Source organism: Pleurodeles waltl, chromosome 11 (genome assembly GCF_031143425.1).
Source record: "Pleurodeles waltl isolate 20211129_DDA chromosome 11, aPleWal1.hap1.20221129, whole genome shotgun sequence".
Lineage (NCBI taxonomy): Eukaryota > Metazoa > Chordata > Amphibia > Caudata > Salamandridae > Pleurodeles > Pleurodeles waltl.
This window is the reverse complement of record NC_090450.1, coordinates 178,793,633-178,814,642: the sequence shown is the minus strand read 5'-3', so window position 1 is coordinate 178,814,642 and position 21,010 is coordinate 178,793,633.

The window sequence follows — 21,010 nt, the reverse complement described above, 5'->3', positions numbered from 1 at the left end:
AAAAAAACAGGATCAAAAAAATGGAGGGAAGCAGGCAGAAAGTTGGTGGTAGACCACCCTAAGGCTGTCGGGTCTAACACCAAAATGACAAATGCAAACATAACCTGAGCTATGAATCTTTAAAATGGGGGGGGGGGAAGTGCCGAAAGAGGACCTAAAAGATCTAAGGGCCGACCAAGCACATCCAGCTGTGTGAGATCAGGGCAAAGCCGAAAGGTATGGCCGACTGCAATGGTCGGATCCACTAAGTTGATTGGGCCCGGTTGCCGTGTAGCTTTGGTCTTTGGAGAAGAGAAAACAAATTGTGAAATCAATGTCTGAGAAGGTAATGTTCATTTGGGCACTGCACACTGTGGTGTCAAAGTTGTCTAAAAGCCACTGGACAAAGTCACAGTGAAGATTTCTATGTTTGGACTTAGTCTATAATTTGGAAGTCAAAATTCTCAATTGGGACAAAGCTGCAGGCTGTAGTTGATGGGTAGGTGGGATGGAATACAGGTGGAGGTGTTTAACTGCTATCATAGCCATTAAGGGTGTGGAACTGCTGGTGGAATTCATTTGTTGGAGCATACTGGCCCAAGTAGCACGCTGTGGATCTGCTGTTTTTAAATTGAGAGCAAATTTGGTCTTGCACATGAGGTCATAGTTCTCGAAGAGCATCTGTTAGGCAAGATTAGACTCCTTCCCCCACCCCTCCCTCCCCGTAGACCCATCCAATCATGTCTCTGTGCCAAGCACATGACCAAGGCTGGATTGCCTGGATAAAGCTGGTTGGAGGACTTAAGACTTTGGTGAGAGCATTGTTTTTTCACCTCCGTATTAGGCAATTGAAGGTCAAAAACAGTAGATCTGCATCACTACTGTGTGGGAGGCACTTTATACGGTGGCAAACCCAGAATGAGAGAACAGTCCATTGTATAGAGAAGTAGCTAGTCCAATGGCATCTTGCAACTCATCATATTAGTCCTATCGTAGGGTTTAGCAAATTCATTCCCTTCATGGTAACGGTTATCAGAATCTATGCCAAAAAGATTGATTTAGGCCCTTCCTTGAAGCAAGGGCAGTTTGTCAGTACTGTGGGTTGCTGGAAAGCTGCAGCCCAGTGGGATCAGGGCATGAACTTGGTTAAGGTGAAGTAAGCTCTAAGTCTCCGAGCACTATCTGTTGAGCTTTAATGTTAATGCTCAAGGATCTGGGTCAAAGACTGATGTCCACACCAAAGCTTGTGTGGAGCCTGTAACTAGTCCAGAAGCGTCAGCTGGTACAAAGGGCAGACCGGAGTTGCAGGTGGAAGCCACTGCAGTTCCTTGGGGCCCAAAGGGAGCTGGACACATGCTAAAGAGAGCAGCGTAGCTTCTCGGAACGCAGATTTGCTGTGGCATTACAAAGGGGCCCATAAATTTGGATTGCCTTGGTACGAGTGTCTCAATCTGTGAGACAGTTCAGAGTAAAATACATGTTTACACCCTCACCCCCTTCTCAGGAGTTTTTGTGGTAGGAAGGGGGTGCTTGGATGTGTGCTTTTTCTCAATCCCCACCCCCCCCCACCCTAGGACTTTGACTGCAGTGAAGATCTGTTGTGAGAATGACTTCAAGAACAGGACCTTCCTTCAGCTGTTCATTGTGTAGAATCTTCAGGTACTGGTTGACCTACTGCTTAGCCTCTTGGTCCTGAATGGCCTTTATTAGCTTCATCAAGGGGGAGTTGTTATAGGTCTTGGAGTTTCTGTTCTGACCTCGAACACCAATCTGGTGGGGATCTGTTAGACATTTGCTTGCAACAGTCACTACAAGGTATGAACGCTGTGGTTTTAGAGGGGTAGAATGGCATTTCAATTTAGCACTGGTTATTTTAAATACAATTTGAGAAAACAGTCTTATGAAGACTAGGGTTAGCACTGATCAGTGTGGTGGTGCAGAAAGGAATTGATGGTGCATATGGGTGACTCCCCACATCACTTTTGGAGCAGAACGATGTCTGATTGGAGTTGCAAAACTTCACCTACTGGCACGCAGGGGTACTAACCGCTAGAGAAATTTTAGATCCAGTCTACTGCCTTCAAGAAATGGTAAGTTTTGTAAAAATCTAAGTGCACAAATTATGCACACTGTCACAATCGAGGATCATTCAGGCAATCCATTTCCTAAAACTCCACCTTTGATAATCCCTCATCCACTGTTTCCCCAAATATTTGTCTGTTTCAGGTCATTCAATTCATTTTTCAGACTTGTCAGATTAGAAAGGTATTTCCTAATCTCTTTTTTGTTGTCGGGTATGTACGTGCAGCAGTGTTGTGCTTTTAAAACTCAAGAGACTCCACCTTCTTTTGTTAAAAGGATGTCTAACAGAAGGCGATCCTGCAAAGCCATTGATCTTACCACAATGATTTCAGTGTCCATTAGGAGCACTGCACCTGCAAAATCAGTTGACATCTTATCTACAATTGTTAATAACTTCCTTATCTTTATGCCATTTAAGATCACACCCACTGATAGAATGAAAGCTCCTAAAGAATCTCTAGTAATCTCTGAACTACTCACTCCTCTTTTAGTCCTGATTTTAAGTCTCTATCCCGGCTGGATTGTCAATATTGTCTACTTGGTTTATTTTTGGGGGAAAACCTTGTAAATAGCATCTGCCATACCAACCCCTTGGTAACCTGTAATAAGCATTCTTTCCACAAATGTAAAATACACCAGGTATGGTGGTGTCTTGTCCATTTAGCATTAAATCCCATACATTCTTAAACAGAAACATGTCTGATTTCACTTGTTCCTACAAACTTGTCAGTTTTCGATTGTGGCCTGTATATACAAAGCTTCCCTACATGTTGCCAATCTAAAGCTAAGCATCCCTGCGTATTAGGCATATTATGAGAAGCTTTCTTCTTGTAATTGTTTCAACCTATGCCCTTATCTATCTTTTCTTTGATTCTGTCATCAACTTGATTAATGAACATTTTGTACTTGTCAGACTACTAGCTAAATTATTCCAGTGTACATATGCTGTTCCAAAAGTTGGTGTAGGTTCAAAGAACCCACCTCTTATATCTATGTCCTTAGCCTTTGCAATGCTGCTCAAATCCTGATTAATGGAAACAAAAGAGAAAACCAAGTCAAAGTTTGGGTAAAAATACTGAATGTACTCTTGATTGTACAAACATGGTCATCATAAACTGCAACTAATGCCATAAATCAATGGTAAGCTGTGATGGGTAATCCCTTCCTGTATTGATGAAGGAATTTGTGTACACACGCAACAGTCACGCACATTCATTGTATCTGCAGACTCATACAGCAAACTATAATAAACATTGAAAGACAAATCTCCCTTTGTGTCATCTAAATGAACCAATCCCTCATCCTTATGCAACTTATCCTGCTTAGATAGTGCTATTTCCTGCAATGGAGTTGCTGTGCGTTGCACATCTCCTTTCATTGAAACACTCATTCTTGCAATCAATAAAATGCACACAATCATACATACTATAACTAAACCGAGGTACACATAGTTACATTGACCCCTGCTCTGGGTTGATGGCTTATGTAGAATCAGAGAAGATTAAAAAAAAATCGAAGATCCAAGGTGGCTTTTCAAAAGAATTTCTGCACTTATCTAAAACAGTTCTCGATCTTCAAAAAAAAGTAAATCAATATGCAACTAAAAGGAAAAGTTCTAAAAATTAGTTCAAAATGTTTTTTTAATTTTTTTAAAATAAAACAGTCTGATGCTTATTTTCACTTCCACTAAAAAAACGACGCAAATGCGGCGCTAAAAAAAGTATAAATATGGGCCTTTGTATCCTTTCACCAAGTTGAATAGGAGATCCTGAAGATGTCATAAAACCTCGCTGATGCCATAACTGCTTGAAGTCATGGACAATGCCAAATCTATATTGGCGATCTGTGAATATTGTTACTTTAAGCTGCTCAGGTATGTAGCATGCTCTTGTAAGGGCAAAAAAAAATAGCTACATAGGTGGAAACGACTCCTTGAAGCTTCACCTACTCCTGAGATGGTGTAAACTGCATAGCCAGCCCTCAGAGTACCTCCACTGTCTCTTAAACAGGAGCCATCAACAAATACAACTTGATCATTCTCTAAAGGAGTTTTAGGTCTGGATTTGGTGCATAGTTCAGTAACATTGAGGCAGTCATGTTCCATTTCATTAACATTATTAAGATCATTAACGGGTAACAATGGAGTGGGGTTCAAAATTGAACACCTTTTGGTCATCACATTGGAAGAGCCAAGAATCAATAAATCATAACGAGTTAGACGGGCATTAGTCAAATATTGGGTTTTGGTTTGGGTCAAAAGGACCTCAACCAAATGTGGGACGTAAACAGTTAAAGAGTGTCCCATCACAATGCCTTCACACTGACTGATGCTTACACCAGTGGAAGCCACATAGGGCCGTATTTATACTTTTTGGCGCACAACTGCGCCAACGCAGTTGTGCGTCAAAATAATTAACGCCGGCTAACGCCATTTCAAAGCGCCATGCGGGCGCCTTACTTATGGAATGACGTTAGCCGGCGGAGCTGCCTGGTGTGCGTAAAAAAAAATGACTTGCACCAGCCAGCGCCGGCGTAGGGGAAAATGGAGCTTGGGCGCCAAGAAATGGGGCAAGTCAGGCTGAGGCAAAATTTTCGCCTCAACCCGATTAGCGCCATTTTTTTTTACTCCCAACCCCCATTTAAATGACTCCTGTCTTAGCAAAGACAGGAGTCATGCCCCCTTGCCCAATGGCCATGCCCAGGGGACTTATGTCCCCTGGGCATGGTCATTGGGCATAGTGGCATGTAGGGGGGCACAAATCATGCCCCCCTATGCCACCCAAAAAAAAATATATATATACTTACCTGAACTTACCTTCAGTTCCCTGGAATGGGTCCCTCCATCCATGGGCGTCCTCCTGGGGTGGGCAGGGGTGGCAGGGGGTGTCCCTGGGGGCATGGGAGGGCGCCTCTGGGCTCCTTCCGAGCCCACAGGTCCCTTAACGCCTGCCCTGACCAGGCGTTAAAAAATGACGCTAAAGCGGCTGGACGTCATTTTTTTTTACCCGCCCACTCCCGGGCGTCATTTTTGCCCGGGAGTGTAAATACGGCGCACATGCCTCGGAGTCATATTTTAGACGGGAACGCCTACCTTGCATATCATTAACGCAAGGAAGGTGTCCACGCTAAAAAATGACGCAAACTCCAAGATCTTTGGCGCTAGACGGGTCTAACGCCAAAGTATAAATATGGAGTTAGTTTTGCGTTGGATTTGCGTAAAAAAAAACGACGCAATTCCGGCGCAAACAGAGTATAAATATGCCCCATAATTTTTAACAGCTCAGTGACAGGATCCAGTGTGGTGGAAAAATATGCCAGAGGTCTGTTTGTTTCTCCATGCAACTGTGTCAAAACAGAAAGAGAACAACCATCACATTCATGACAAAACAAAGTGAAAAACTTCTCGTGTAATCAGGCACTCCCAAAGCTGGAGCTGTACACAAACTCTCTCTTAACTCAGTGAAAGCTTTCAAGTATTCTTCATCAAATGAAACTCTGTACCTTCTTTTTGTGTCAGCTTATGCAGTGGTTTGGAAATTACTGAAAAATTTGGGATCCATTGGCGACAGTAGTTCACTGTGCCCAAAAACATTCTGACATCTCTCTGTGTAACTGGGGGATTCATCTGCATATTAGTCGCAACTCTCTCTCATAACACTTTCCTTGCATCTTTCTCAATTTAGTGACCCAAATACTTTACTACTTTCTGACAATACTGTAATTTGTAGGGGAAACCTTATGTCCATTCTCGCTCAAATGATTCAACAATGCTATACTATCTTGTCTATAAACATCACGTGTAATGGATGCAACCATCAGTTCATCAATGTACTGTAACAAAACAGAATGAAATGGCATACTTAAGGACAATATATTTACAAGAAGCGCTCAAATGTATGTAGGTCTTAGAAGTTAGTGGCTCTGGAGCACTGAGGGTTGAGCGCAAGATTTTTACTTTGTTCTGACCCAATACTGGTGCGAGCAGCCTTGACCCCACACTTCTTACTATATTTTTGGCATTTTTAAGGACTCTAAATTATTTTTTAAGATCTGATTAAAAATGGACCGAGATTCTGAAAACCCCTGTGGAGTACGGCACCACGAATATACAAGGTTGCCAAATTTGAATGAGAAAAGAAACAGACTTTCCTTGTGTAAGGGCACAGAGAAAAAAGCTTGGCACAAATCAATAACAGAAAACCATTCTGCTTCACAGGGGAATCTGAAATAAGATTACTTCTGGGTTTGGTACCATTGGACAACAAGATATTAAAATTTTGTTCACCTTCCTCAAATCCTGGACTATGTGATATTTCACACTTAGCTTTAAAAATCCCATAATTTGAGAATCACGCATAACTTCTTTTAGAACTCCCTGCTTGAGAAAGTCTGCAATTATTGGAGTAATGCCTTCAATTACTTCTGGGATTATGTTATACAGTGGCATTTAGGAAAAAACTGCATTTGGCTTTGTAGTCACTTTGACTGGTTCAACACCTCATATAAGTCCAATATCTTTTCTGGAGGGACCCCAAACTCTCAACATTACTGTGTCCTGCAGCTTTGTGGAGAAGGGTGGCTCAATGGTTAGAGCAGCAGACCCTGATGCAGAAATCTGGCCCGGGACCAGGGTTCAATTCCTGCCTCGGTGGCTCTTGGGCTCAATTTCCTCGGACCTGATAATTCTCGCATCAGTGCCTAATCCAATTCATGGGTCCCACTCTGGGCAATAGCTTGCTTAATCTCCACAACGGCCCCAACAGTGCTGGGATGTCTGGCTTCACCTTGGAGGTTGCCCAGGAGTGGGCACCTCACAGGGAAAAGCCAGGAGGGGTTCCACAGTGGTATGCGTACAGTGCCTTGAGACCCTAACGGGTGAGTAGTGCGCTATACAAGTATGAAGTTTTACAGTTTTTACCAGGCAAGTCTCTAACTGTCACGACAGGAAACATGAAATAAGGGGATACATCTCATCAGTTTGGCAGAAGGTTTCATTATCACTATTCCTCTGAACTGCTGTCCCTTCATGAGTAAAAGTGATGCAGCATTTTAATTTGCACAGTAAGGCCCATATTTATACTTTTTTGCTCCCCATTTGCGTCATTGTTTGACGGAGAAGTGCCACAAACTTACAAAATATAATTGTATTTTGTAAGTTTGCAATGCTTTTGCGTCAAAAAGTGATGCAAATGCGGCGCAAAAAAGGTTTAAATATGGGCCTAAATCCCTTCGGAACAGACTCACAGCGCTTGAATAGCAGACTGCGAATTGATGCAAATCCTCAAATGTTCCTATTTTAACAGGAATGAACGCTATAATGGGGTTTACCAAATGCTAATTCGCTACTCCTACTACCTGAACTGTCCTTCCAGAAAGGGGCACATTAGGGACTTCTGCAGATCTGACAGCGGAACGGGTTGCTCCAGTGTCAACCAGAAACGAAACATCAAGACCCATGACACTTGCATTCACATAAGGACCACGCTTATCTACCTCCAGTAAGACAGCCAACACACATTCTTCCTCTTCTGAACTCTCACTCATGTTCTCCTCACTCACTTCATCATCACTAAAATCCATCAATGGATATTGTGTGATTAACTGATTTATATTTGCGTTTGCTCTTTGTTTCGCATTCTGCTGAGGAACCATTACTGTTGCTGTGCCATCGGAGCTTGTGGAATCTGCATTTGCACTGGGGCCTGAATTTGCTGTTGGGGAAATTGTACTTGTTGGGGAACTTGCATTTGTACTGCTCCAGTAGGAACATTCATGTTTTGATTTTGGGGCCTTTGAACTCTTTGATTTTGAAACTAACTGTTGTCAACCATCTGTGCAACACAACCACCTTGCACTAAATTATTTACGCTATTATATGGACAGTCCTGTTTCCAGTGTCTGACATTGCCACATGCATAACAAGGAAGCAGTCTCCTCATATTTTGAACATCAGCCACATTGACATTCAGATTTACTCTAATTCCGCGACCTCTACCTCCGAACTGAGGCACCAGATTGCCCTGCTGTTGTACTCCCTGCATTCCTCCTTTGTTCACCATTACTTGCAATCCGTGCATACCTGCTGCTTGCGCAGATATGATTTGAGTCACCATCCCCTTCTCCTTTATTCTTTTCTGCTTCAGTTTAATTTTGGCACTACTGTATTTTCATAGTGCAATACTTCATCAATCGGTTTTCCTTGCCAGCAAATCAAGTGATTCTGAATCATATTGCAAATTTCAGGCTTCAATCCTTGAACACTTCTGAACACAAAATGAATCATCTCTCAGTTCAATAATCTCTGTGCCACTGTATTGTTTGAATGCTTGCAACAATCTCTCATAATAAGCATGAACAGACTCCTTTGTCTCCTGAGCTGTCCTGTAAGTTCTCTGCTAATCAACACCTTTGGGGAATTTGACCACCTAATAATAACTTTTCATCAGCTCTTCAGACGGTGTGCCTGTCACTGAATCCCTTGGTGGCTCATGCGTTGGCAACACTTCGCTTACATTCAATCCACAAATCTGCGTGAATCACAATTTCAAATTATGGGGCATATTTATACTCCGTTTGCGCCGGATTTGCGTCGTTTTTTTTAACGCAAATCCGACGCAAAACTAACTCCATATTTATACTTTGGCGTTAGACCCATCTAGTGCCAAAGATCCTGGAGTTTGCGTAATTTTTTAGCGTGGACACCTTCCTTGCGTTAATGATATGCAAGGTAGGCGTTCCCGTCTAAAAAATGACTCCGAGGCATGTGGGCCGTATTTACACTCCCGGGCAAAAATGACGCCCGGGAGTGGGCGGGTAAAAAAAATGACATCCAGCCGCTTTAGCGTCATTTTTTAACGCCTAGTCAGGGCAGGCGTTAAGGGACCTGTGGGCTCGGAAGGAGCCCTGAGGTGCCCTCCCATGCCCCCAGGGACACCCCCTGCCACCCTTGCCCACCCCAGGAGGATGCCCAAGGATGGAGGGACCCATCCCGGGGAACTTAAGGTAAGTTCAGGTAAGTATTATTATATATTTTTTTTTTGTGGCATAGGGGGGCCTGATTTGTGCCCCCCTACATGCCACTATGCCCAATGACCATGCCCAGGGGACATAAGTCCCCTGGGCATGGCCATTGGGCAAGGGGGCATGACTCCTGTCTTTGCTAAGACAGGAGTCATTTGAATGGGGGTTGGGAGTCAAAACAAATGGCGCTAATCGGGTTGAGGCGAAAATTTTGCCTCAGCCTGACTTGCCCCATTTTTTGGCACCCAAGCTCCATTTTCCCCTACGCCGGCGCTGCCTGGTGTAAGTCATTTTTTTGGACGCACACCAGGCAGCTCCGCCGGCTAACGTCATTCCATAAATAAGGCGCCCGCATGGCGCTTTGGAATGGCTTTAGCCGGCGTTAAATTTTTTGACGCACAACTGCGTTGGCGCAGTTGTGCGCCAAAAAGTATAAATACGGCCCAAAGTGTTTAAATCATCCCACAAGCACTTTGCAAGCTTAACAAACCTCTCTGTTTGTTGGCACCACTCCACCAGCTTGTATATCAATTTTGGGTAATCATAAGTAAATGACTGTGTGTCACTTCTGCTCCATGAGATATGAACAAAGGGCCAGATGTATCAAACATTTTTGAGATCGCAAAAATTCGTTTTGGTATTTAACAAGTCCAATTTGCGATTCGGTAACGTGTTACCGAATCACTAATTGGATTTGCGACTACATACCAATTCGGTATTAGGAAGGGGCGTGTCAAGGGCGTCCCTTCCTAATACCGAATCACAGAGGTATGTATGATTGTTTTGTGACCGTAAATGTGGTAGCAAAACAATTGCAGTTACCACCTACTTCAAGTAGGTGATAACCCATTTGTGAATGCATGCAAAAATAAATGTTTTTTAAGAGCAAACAGTGGTCCCACGGACCACTGCCTACTCTTAAAAAAATGAAAAGAAAACTTTTCATTTTTAAACGCATCCCGTTTTCCTTTAAGGAAAACGGCTGCATTTAAAAAAAAAAAGATTGCTTTATTGAAAAGCAATCACAGACATGGTGGTCTGCTGAGCCCAGCAGGTCACCATCCCTGTGATTTTAGCCATTCGCAATGGCTCACAAATTGCGACCTACCTCATGAATATTGAGGAAGTAGGTCCATTTGCGAGCCCTTGCGAATTGCAGTATGAAACTCCTGGAGTTTCATACATTCCAATAGCGATTACTTAATTAAGATTCGCAAAAAGTCGCAATTAGGCAATCGCTATTGGATCAAATGATACATCTGGCCCAAAATTCCCTCCCGGAATTTCTCTCATTGGCATAATTTTTTCAGTTTCCCTCAGCCTGCTGTACACCACTCAAAGATGCATTCAGCTTTCTCTTCTGTTCTCTTTTCTTTGCCCAGCTACCTTCCCATTTATCCAATTCTCCCCATGTTTGAATGTTCTTAATCAATTCCTTAACATGAATTTTCATTCCAGGTGATCGCTCATATTTGCAGTGTGCCTTGAATCGAATTCTGTAACTGCTCTTTAACTGTTTGGATTTATTCATCTCAATTTCGTATTTCTCAGTTAAATCAGCTAATTTCTCATAAATCTGTCCTGCACAAAGTGTAACGTCCTTGCGCATGAAGCACAACTCGTTTTCATTGTAAGAATGCAACCTGTCCAATTCAAGTGTTCCCCTAATCATTTCATTCAATTCCAATTTTAATATAGTCATATTCAGGCCCATATTTATACTTTTTGACGCAAAAAAACTGCGCCAACGCAGTTTTGCATCAAAAAAATGAGCGCCGGCTAACGCCATTCTGAAGCGCCATGCGGGCGCCGTATTTATTGAATGACGTTAGCCGGCGTTAGCCGGCGTTAGCCGCCGGCGCCGTCTGGTGTGCGTTAAAAAAAACGACGTACACCAGGCAGCGCCGGCGTAGGGTGATATGGGGCTTGGGCGTCAAGAAATGGGGCAAGTCAGGTTGAGGCAATTTTTTCGCCTCAACCCGATTTGCGCCATTTTTTTTCACTCCCAACCCCCATAGAAATGACTCCTGTCTTAGCAAAGACAGGAGTCATGCCCCCTTGCCCAATGGCCATGCCCAGGGGACTTCTGTCCCCTGGGCATGGTCATTGGGCATAGTGGCATGTAGGGGGGCACAAATCAGGCCCCCCTATGCCACCAATTTTTTTTTTTAAAAACACTTACCTGAACTTACCTTAATGTCCCTGGGATGGGTCCCTCCAGCCTTGGGTGTCCTCCTGGGGTGGGCAAGGGTGACAGGGGGTGTCCCTGGGGGCATGGGAGGGCACCTCTGGGCTCCTTCAGAGCACACAGGTCCCTTAACGCCTGCCTTTTGCAGGCACTAAAAAACGGCGCAAAAGCGGCTGTACGTCATTTTTTTTGACCCGCCCACTCCCGGGCGTGAATTTTTCCCGGGAGTATAAATCCGACGCACATGCCTCGGAGTCGATTTTTTAGACGGGAACGCCTACCTTGCATATAATTAACGCAAAGTAGGTGTCCACACTAAAAAATGACGCTAACTCCATGGACTTTGGCGCTAGACGCGTCTAACGGCAAAGTATAAATATGGAGTTAGTTTTGCGTCGAAATTGCGTAAAAAAAAACGACGCAATTCCGGCGCAAACGGAGTATAAATATGCCCCTCAATGTTTTGAATCCCTTCGGTGTGTTTTTCAAGACTTACCCTTCACTTAGAATGTCCAGCCAGTAAGTTACTTGTTGTGCTGATAACCCTTTTAAACTAGTGTTATTACTTCGAGATATGGGTTGTTGATTAGTACAGGATGCTTTAGCAACACAAATGGATGATGGATGGAGTGCTGAACAATGCAAACACTCACCACCAGTCACAGATCTGGGTTTAATCCATTGTTCTTTCGCTCACCATGCCACCGCAGTTTGGACCCAGCCATATGCAAATCATTCTTGACCCTGTGCCTCATGGGAACATTCCAGCCCGAACTGCCAAGCCAGATCCTCACTGGACCGGAAACGAACATCCTGGGACAGGTTTCACCCTTCATCAGCCAGGCTAGCTTGAATCGGGTGGCCAAGTGAGCATGGGACCCACATCTAGGCATACCCTTCCCACTTAGGGCAACTTTAGCAACACAAAAGGATGATGGACGGAGTGCTGAACAATGCAAACACTCACCCCAGTCACAGATTTGGGTTTAATCCATCGTTCTTTTGCTCACCATGCCACCCCAGTTTGGACCCAGCCATATGGAAATCAGTCTTGACCCTGTGCCTCATGGGAACAGTCCAGCCCGAACTGCCAAGCCAGGTCCTCACTGGACCGGAAACAAGCATCCTGGGACCGGTTTCAGAGTTTCACCCTTCATCAGCCAGGCTAGCTTGAATCCAGTGGCACAGTGAGCAAGGGACCCACGTCTGTGCATACCCTTCCCACTTAGGGCAACTTTAGCAACACAAAAGGATGATGGACGGAGTGCTGAACAATGCAAACACTCATCCCAGTCACAGATCTGGGTTTAATCCATCGTTCTTTTGCTCACCATGCCACCCCAGTTTGGACCCAGCCATATGCAAATCAGTCTTGACCCTGTGCCTCATGGGAACAGTCCAGCCCGAACTGCCAAGCCAGGTCCTCACTGGACCGGAAACAAGCATCCTGGGACCAGTTTCAGAGTTTCACCCTTCATCAGCCAGGCTAGCTTGAATCCAGTGGCACAGTGAGCAAAGGACCCACATCTGGGCATACCCTTCCCACTTAGGGCAACTTTAGCAACACAAAAGGATGATGGACGGAGTGCTGAAGAATGCAGACACTCACCCCCAGTCACAGATCTGGGTTTAATCCATCGTTCTTTTGCTCACCATGCCACCCCACTTTGGACCCAGCCATATGCAAATCAGTCTTGACCCTGTGCCTCATAGGAACAGCCCAACACGAACTGCCAAGCCAGGTCCTCACTGGACCGGAAACAAGCATCCTGGGACTGGTTTCAGGGTTTCGTCCTTCATCAGCCAGGCTAGCTTGAATCCAGTGGCACAGTGAGCAAAGGACCCACGTCTGGGCATACCCTTCCCACTTAGGACAACTTTAGCAACACCAAAGGATGATGGACGGAGTGCTGAAGAATGCAGACACTCACCCCCAGTCACAGATCTGGGTTTAATCCATCGATCTTTTGCTCACCATGCCACCCCAGTTTGGACCCAGCCATATGCAAATCAGTCTTGACTGTGCCTCATGGGAACAGTCCAGCCCACAATACCAAGCCAGGTCCTCACTGGACCGGAAACAAGCATCCTGGGACTGGTTTCACCCTTCATTAGCCAGGCTAGCTTGAATCCAGTGGCACAGTGAGCAAGGGACCCACATCTGGGCATACCCTTCCCATTTAGGGCAACTTTAGCAACACAAAAGGATGATGGATGGAGTGCTGAACAATGCAAACACTCACCCCCAGTCACAGATCTGGGTTTAATCCATCGTTCTTTTGCTCACCATGCCACCCCACTTTGGACCCAGCCATATGCAAATCAGTCTTGACCCTGTGCCTCATGGGAACAGTCCAGCCCGAACTGCCAAGCCAGGTCCTCACTGGACCGGAAACAAGCATCCTGGGACCGGTTTCAGGGTTTTGTCCTTCATCAGCCAGGTTAGCTTGAATCCAGTTGCACAGTGAGCAAGGGACCCACATCTGGGCATACCCTTCCCACTTAGGGCAACTTTAGCAACACAAAAGGATGATGGACGGAGTGCTGAACAATGCAAACACTCACCCCCAGTCACAGATCTGGGTTTAATCCATCATTCTTTTGCTCACTATGCCACCCCAGTTTGGACCCAACCATATGCAAATCAGTCTTGACCCTGTGCCTCATGGGAACAGTCCAGCCTGAACTGCCAAGCCAGGTCCTCACTGGACCGGAAACAAGCATCCTGGGACTGGTTTCGGGGTTTCGTCCTTGATCAGCCAGGCTAGCTTGAATCCAGTGGCACAGTGAGCAAGGGACCCACGTCTGGGCATACCCTTCCCACTTAGGGCAACTTTAGCAACACAAAAGGATGATGGACGGAGTGCTGAACAATGCAAACACTCACCCCCAGTCACAGATCTGGGTTTAATGCATCAATCTTTTGCTCACCATGCCACCCCAGTTTGGACCTAGCCATATGCAAATCAGTCTTGACCCTGTGCCTCATGGGAACAGTCCAGCCCGAACTGCCAAGCCAGGTCCTCACTGGACCGGAAACAAGCATCGTGGGACAGGTTTCAGGGTTTCAACCTTCATCAGCCAGGCTAGCTTGAATCCAGTGGCACAGTGAGCAAGGGACCCACGCCTGGGCATGCCCTTCCCACTTAGGGCAGCTTTAGCAACACAAAAGGATGATGGACGGAGTGCTGAACAATGCAAACACTCACCCCCAGTCACAGATCTGGGTTTAATCCATCGATCTTTTGCTCACCATGCCACCCCAGTGTGGACCCATCCATATGCAAATCAGTCTTGACCCCTGTGCCTCATGGGAACAGTCCAGCCCGAATTGCCAAGCCAGTTCCTTACTGGACCGGAAACAAGCATCCCGGGACCGGTTTCACCCTTCATCAGCCAGGCTAGCTTGAATCTAGTGGCACAGTGAGCAAGGGACCCACGTCTGAGCATACCCTTCCCACTTAGGGCAACTTTAGCAACACAAAAGGATGATGGACGGAGTGCTGAACAATGCAAACCCTCACCCCCAGTCACAGATCTGGGTTTAATCCATCGATCTTTTGCTCAACATGCCACCCCAGTGTGGACCCAGCCATATGCAAATCAGTCTTGACCCTGTGCCTCATGGGAACAGTCCAGCCCGAATTGCCAAGCCAGGTCCTAACTGGACTGGAAACAAGCATCCTGGGACCGGTTTCACCCTTCATCAGCCAGGCTAGCTTGAATCCAGTGGCACAGTGAGCAAGGGACCCACGTCTGGGCATGAACTTCTCACTTAGGGCAACTTTAGCAACACAAAAGGATGATGGACGGAGTGCTGAAGAATGCAAACACTCACCCCCAGTCACAGATCTGGGTTTAATCCATCGTTCTTTTGCTCACCATGCCACCCCAGTTTGGACCCAGCCATATGCAAATCAGTCTTGACCCTGTGCCTCATGGCATCCTGGGACCGGTTTCACCATTCATCAGCCAGGCTAGCTTGAATCCAGTGGCACAGTGAGCAAGGGACCCACGTCTGGGCATGAACTTCTCACTTAGGGCAACTTTAGCAACACAAAAGGATGATGGACAGAGTGCTGAAGAATGCAAACACTCACCCCCAGTCACAGATCTGGGTTTAATCCATTGTTCTTTTGCTCACCATGCCTCCCCAGTTTGGACCCAGCCATATGCAAATCAGCCTTGACCCTGTGCCTCATGGGAACAGTCCAGCCCGAACTGCCAAGCCATGTCCTCACTGGACCGGAAACAAGCATCCTGGGACCGGTTTCAGGGTTTCACCCTTCATCAGCCAGGCTAGTTTGAATCCAGTGGCACAGTGAGCAAGGGACCCACGTCTGGGCATACCCATCCCACTTAGGGCAACTTTAGCAACACAAAAGGATGATGGACGGAGTACTGAACAATGCAAACACTCACCCTGAGTCACAGATCTGGGTTTAATCCATTGTTCTTTTGCTCATCATGCCACCCCAGTTTGGACCCAGCCATATGCAAATCAGTCTTGACCCTGTGCCTCATGGGAACAGTCCAGCCCGAACTGCCAAGTCAGGTCCTCACTGGACCGGAAACAAGCATCCTGGGAACGGTTTCAGGGTTTCACCCTTCATCAGCCAGGCTAGCTTGAATCCAGTGGCACAGTGAGCAAGGGACCCACGTCTGGGCATACCCTTCCCACTTAGGGCAACTTTAGCAACACAAAAGGATGATGGACGGAGTGCTGAACAATGCAAACACTCACCTCCAGTCACAGATCTGGGTTTAATCCATCATTCTTTTGTACAGGATGCTGTCATAGCTTGCTCCTGAGCTAGTACAGATGCGCCTGTAGAGCATGGGTGACTTGTTATATCAATCAGTGGACCTACCTTTTCACATGTCTGGTTAAAACCAAAAGAATTCAAAGGAGTCATGGCTGACACATTAGTGCCCCGTCTCTCCATTTATACATTAGTTCCAAAAGGAGAATTCATTGCTGATACTGGATTTGAAATCTGTGGACCACTCTCATTATTACCCTGGGCATACAACAGGACAACTGGACCTATTGTCATGGAAACAATCCATGCATCTGGCCTGACACATTTGTTTGACTTGATGGAAACATTAGTCCTTCACCTTGACCAGTTAGTACGGTACCAAAAACCTGATTTGACTTATTTGGGGCACGATTCTGCGGTTTCATTACTGGGGAATACATAGGCATTGTCTGTCTCTGGTTCACAACTTGGGCAGGTGTTTTTTCATTAGGTGTTGACTCAAACTGAGTCATCCCTGAATTCTCAATTGGCTGTCACATATCTGGAACTGTGACATTCTGGCTCATATTTATACTTTTTCACGCAAAACTGTGCTAACGCAGTTCTGCATGAAAAAGTTTACCGCCGGCTAGCGCCATTTCAAGACGCATGCCAGGTATCTTATTTATGGAATGGCGCACAGGGTGGGCTAAAGTCATGGAAAATGACATTAGCTGGATAGGGTGGCGGTATGTGAGAATGGGGCTTTGCACCAAAAATGGCGTTAGGCTATTTAGAGTAAAATAAAAGATGACTCTAACCAGTCTAGCGTCATTTCTTGATCCTAAACCCACCATACCACATGACTCCTGTCTTCTAAAAGACAGGAGTCATGCCCACCACCCCAATGGCCAGCACAGGGGACAAGAGTCACCTGGGCATGGCCATTGCACCCAGTGTCATGTATGGGCCCCCATGGCACTTAAACATTTTTTAATAAAAAAAATACCTTTACTTACCTGGGATGGGGTCCCCCATCCTCCGATGTCCCTCTGGTGTGGGTGGGGGTGTGGGTGTCCATGGGCGGGCACCTATGGACTCATTCCATGGTGTTCCACCATGGAAATGGGTCCACAGGTCCCCTAATGCCTTCCCTTACCCAGACGTTAAATAATGGCGCTAAGCAAGCTTAGTGCCATTATTTAGCCCCGCCTCCCTCACGTTCACCATTTTTGCATGGGAGGATAAATAAGGCACTATGGCCTTAGAGTCATTTTTTGCTCGGGAACGCCTACCTTGCAGCTCATTGACGCAGAGAGTTTCCCGCAGGCAAAAAAATGACTTTAACTCCAAAACTTTGGTGCTAGACGGGTCTAGTGCCAAAGTATAATTTTAGAGTTAAGTTTGTGCTGAATTTGCGTAAAAAAATGGCGCAAATGGGGTATAAATATGCCCCTCTGAGCAGTATTTACCATTGGAACTGTTGGATGAACCGCTGGGTACCTGCGCTGCAGTAGGTACATTTGGAGCAATCTGAACCTGGCTTTGCACAACTGGAACTGTGGCAATTCTCTGGACTACATTCTGATTCAACTGCATTATACGGTGGGGGTGATTCTGCAACAGCTATAAAGTTATAAATTCATCCTCAGAATCACTTTTGGAGGCCACTACCCTTTTGTGTTTACCTAACTTTTGTACTGGATCCTCTGCAGATTTCCCCTTTGGATTTAGATCTAACACTTCAATCACCTTCCTGTGTGATTGTTGGGAATAATTTAACTGCATGTAATGTATCTGCTCTGAACATTGTCTGCTCCGCAACCCATCTAACTTCTGCCAGCATCTTTTCTGCTTTCCTCATTTATCTTTCAAATTTCTGAGCCTCTTTCTGCCTCGCAACTAATTCCCAAATGGCAAGTTCTTCAAATTATGCTAGTCTAGGAAGAGGTTTAGACTCATACAACACTCTCATCAGATTCTCTAATATCCTTAAATTGAAAGTTCCATAACAGGGAAAAGCTAAGATTCCTTCCTTCTCAGTTATTTTGTAACACTGATTTATCCACACACACCGAAACTCCACTTTCCTCCATTACTTCAAATGCGGTTGTACCCTCAGGTGGAGTAGGCACACCCTCTCTAACTGGAATAAAAACATCTCTAAACGCACTTTTTGAGGCTTTGAAAAACGTAATTTTTACACAAATTTAATTCACAAACACAAATTCTACAACCAGGACGTAATTGTGATCCCACAATCCTCTTCACAAGCCGTTCGCAGCCTATGGCAGCAATGTCTTGTCCTCCAATCCATGCGCAGCGTGCTCACTAACTGACCAATCCCAGCGCGGACCAAATGGTGTCACACTCACTTCACTCGGCAGCTGCGACTCACTTCAGAGCCGTCTCATACATACACTTAAATGCAAATATTGCGAGCACAAAAACCAAACCTGTCTGCTCACTACGAGTAGGACTCAAAAGCTTTGAAAGTTGCACTGCTACACCGCCGACTGTGGCTTTTTCACATGCACAAGTAAGATTTGACCCACAAATCTCACTCCAATTGATATGGATTCTCCCTGTGCACTCAGGATTCACCTAATACCAGCCAACAACTCACACACTCAAGGAATCCGCTGGCATTGTTGACAGTGCTCAATGGACCAACACCTCACTGCAGACAGTAAATTAACCAAGAGTCTCCATATACTTGTGCGGTACTTCGGAGTCTTAGGCCGCGCAGGACCCGTGAACAACAACAACCACGTGGGCAATTTATGAGCATAAAGCACAACATTCACATGGAGTATGCCAACTTCCCACTTTCTGGCTTAGAGTATGCAAACTCCCTACTCATTTACTTGGAGTATGCAAACTTCCTTCGCACTTCATACATTACACTTCACCACAATTTAGCCAAAAGCATTGCAAGCGCAAGCCCTAGTCAAAACACATATCGCAGAGTTGTAACACAGTGCTGAAATTTTATAAACGCTTACACTTTATCAAGAACAACTCACAGTCTGGGCAAAATCTCCCCTCCTCGTGAGGCAAAACCATAACTCTGCTACCAAAACTGCTGGCGCGCTCGTGGAGGTCTTCTTCCCGCCTCAGATTCAGGAACCACAAGCGTTCTGGTGAGACACCATACCTTATCCAATATACTAGAAATCAACTGGATCTCTGTACTCAGTGAACCAAGCACTTGCACTCTGCTGCCATAGTTGCATCAAGTTATTTTCATATGGCTTTGCATTGTCACTTTGTATGCTGATCTAAAATGTGACTAGGGCTCCAACAAATCACTGGCTGAAGGGGCTAAGTGGTCATCCTCACACACAACACGAAACAAGCATTGGCAGAGCAAAAACACTTCTGGCCTTCTGAGGCAGCCTTTTGGAAATTCTTCTTTTGTCATGTTCTTTGCAAAATTGTTGTGTTTAATTTATTTAAGTGATTAAAAGCAAAAATATTTTTGGTCTAAAAAAAAGCACACATTACAGTAGTGCTCCCTGGTACTGAAGGGAACTACTTTGTGTATAGATGTGCTCATTGTGAAGGTGCAGCAATCCACAACTCACATAACTCATAGCGAAGACAGCCAATGGCTGAAGGGGGCTGACTCAGTGCCCCTTGATGCATGCTTGAGTGGGTTGGGGGAGAATGTGAGTAACATAACCACAGACAAATGGATGAAGTGTGGCTGAAAACCACTATAAGTAACTATGTCATAATTTTAGTAAAATCAAAAGGGCTCGGCCAACACAGACTTAAAAAGCCAATCTTTCTGCCATTGACAGCCAGCCTCTTGCCTTTGAGAAAGAAGGCAAGAAGGATTAAAAACAGGAAGGAAGGAACAAAAAGATGAAATAAAAAAGATGGAAAGAAGGGTGGAAAGATGGAAAGAAAGAAGAAAAAATGGAAAGGAAAATGAAAGGTTTAGAGGTGAATGTGTAGTACTGTGCACCTTGCCATTACATCTGCTGGTTCAGTGCTGGTTGCACCTCTGGATTTTATTTGCCCACTTGTGATGGTTTTCTTTCATTGTACCTGTAGTTGCTGACTGTGTGGGTTGGGTGCAGTGCATGTTGATATGTGGAGGCTGGGAGGCAAACTGATGTATTTTACACATCATGCACTTATGTCAACTATTGTTGCTTTTGATTTTTACTCAATGAAACTCAATAAACAAATTTACAAAAAAAAGAAACAAAGGAATGAAGAAAATAACGTAAGAAGGAATGACGGTAAGAAAACAGAGGGAAAGAAGGAAAGAAAGGAACGAAAGAAGGCAATAAAGACGAAAAGGAAGGAAAGATAGAATAAAGGGAATAAGGGGAATAAAGGAACGAAAGAAGCAACAATGGAAATAAAAAAAAAAGCTGAAGTAGGCTGGCCCACTGCCCTATGCTGAAGTGGGAGGAAGCAAAATAAAAATAACACAACAGGCCAATAATGTAGTGATGGCTGAAAGCCCCTTTAAGTAAGAATATTATACATATAGGGGGTACATTTACCAACATTTCACACAACTCAGAAAGACACCTTACTACGCTGCATTGCGTGAAAGGGAAACAGCAGAAATGCACCATATCTACTAAGATATGGCACATTTCTTATGCTTCCTAGCGCAGATGCCATCGTCGCATCCAAGCACAAATGCAGGCACCCTAGGGCCATGTTGTAAGGGTGCCTGCATTATGAGCAGGATTGTTTTTGTGCAGGAACATGCACCTTCCTGCACAAAAACATTCCTATGAGGCATTTTCCTCTTTCTGCTGTGCTGTTGAATGCAGCACATATAGAAAGAGGAAGTAATAAAGAAAAATAAAGCATTTCGGAGCACTCCCAGTTTTACTGGCCTTAGTAAATCTGAGATTGTGTCAAAAAACATGGTAGATGTGTGTGGACACCCACACTCAACCCTTGAAACACCTCCCTGCTGCAAGGTAAAGCAAAGCAGCAATATGCACTGCCTTGCTTTATTTTGGAT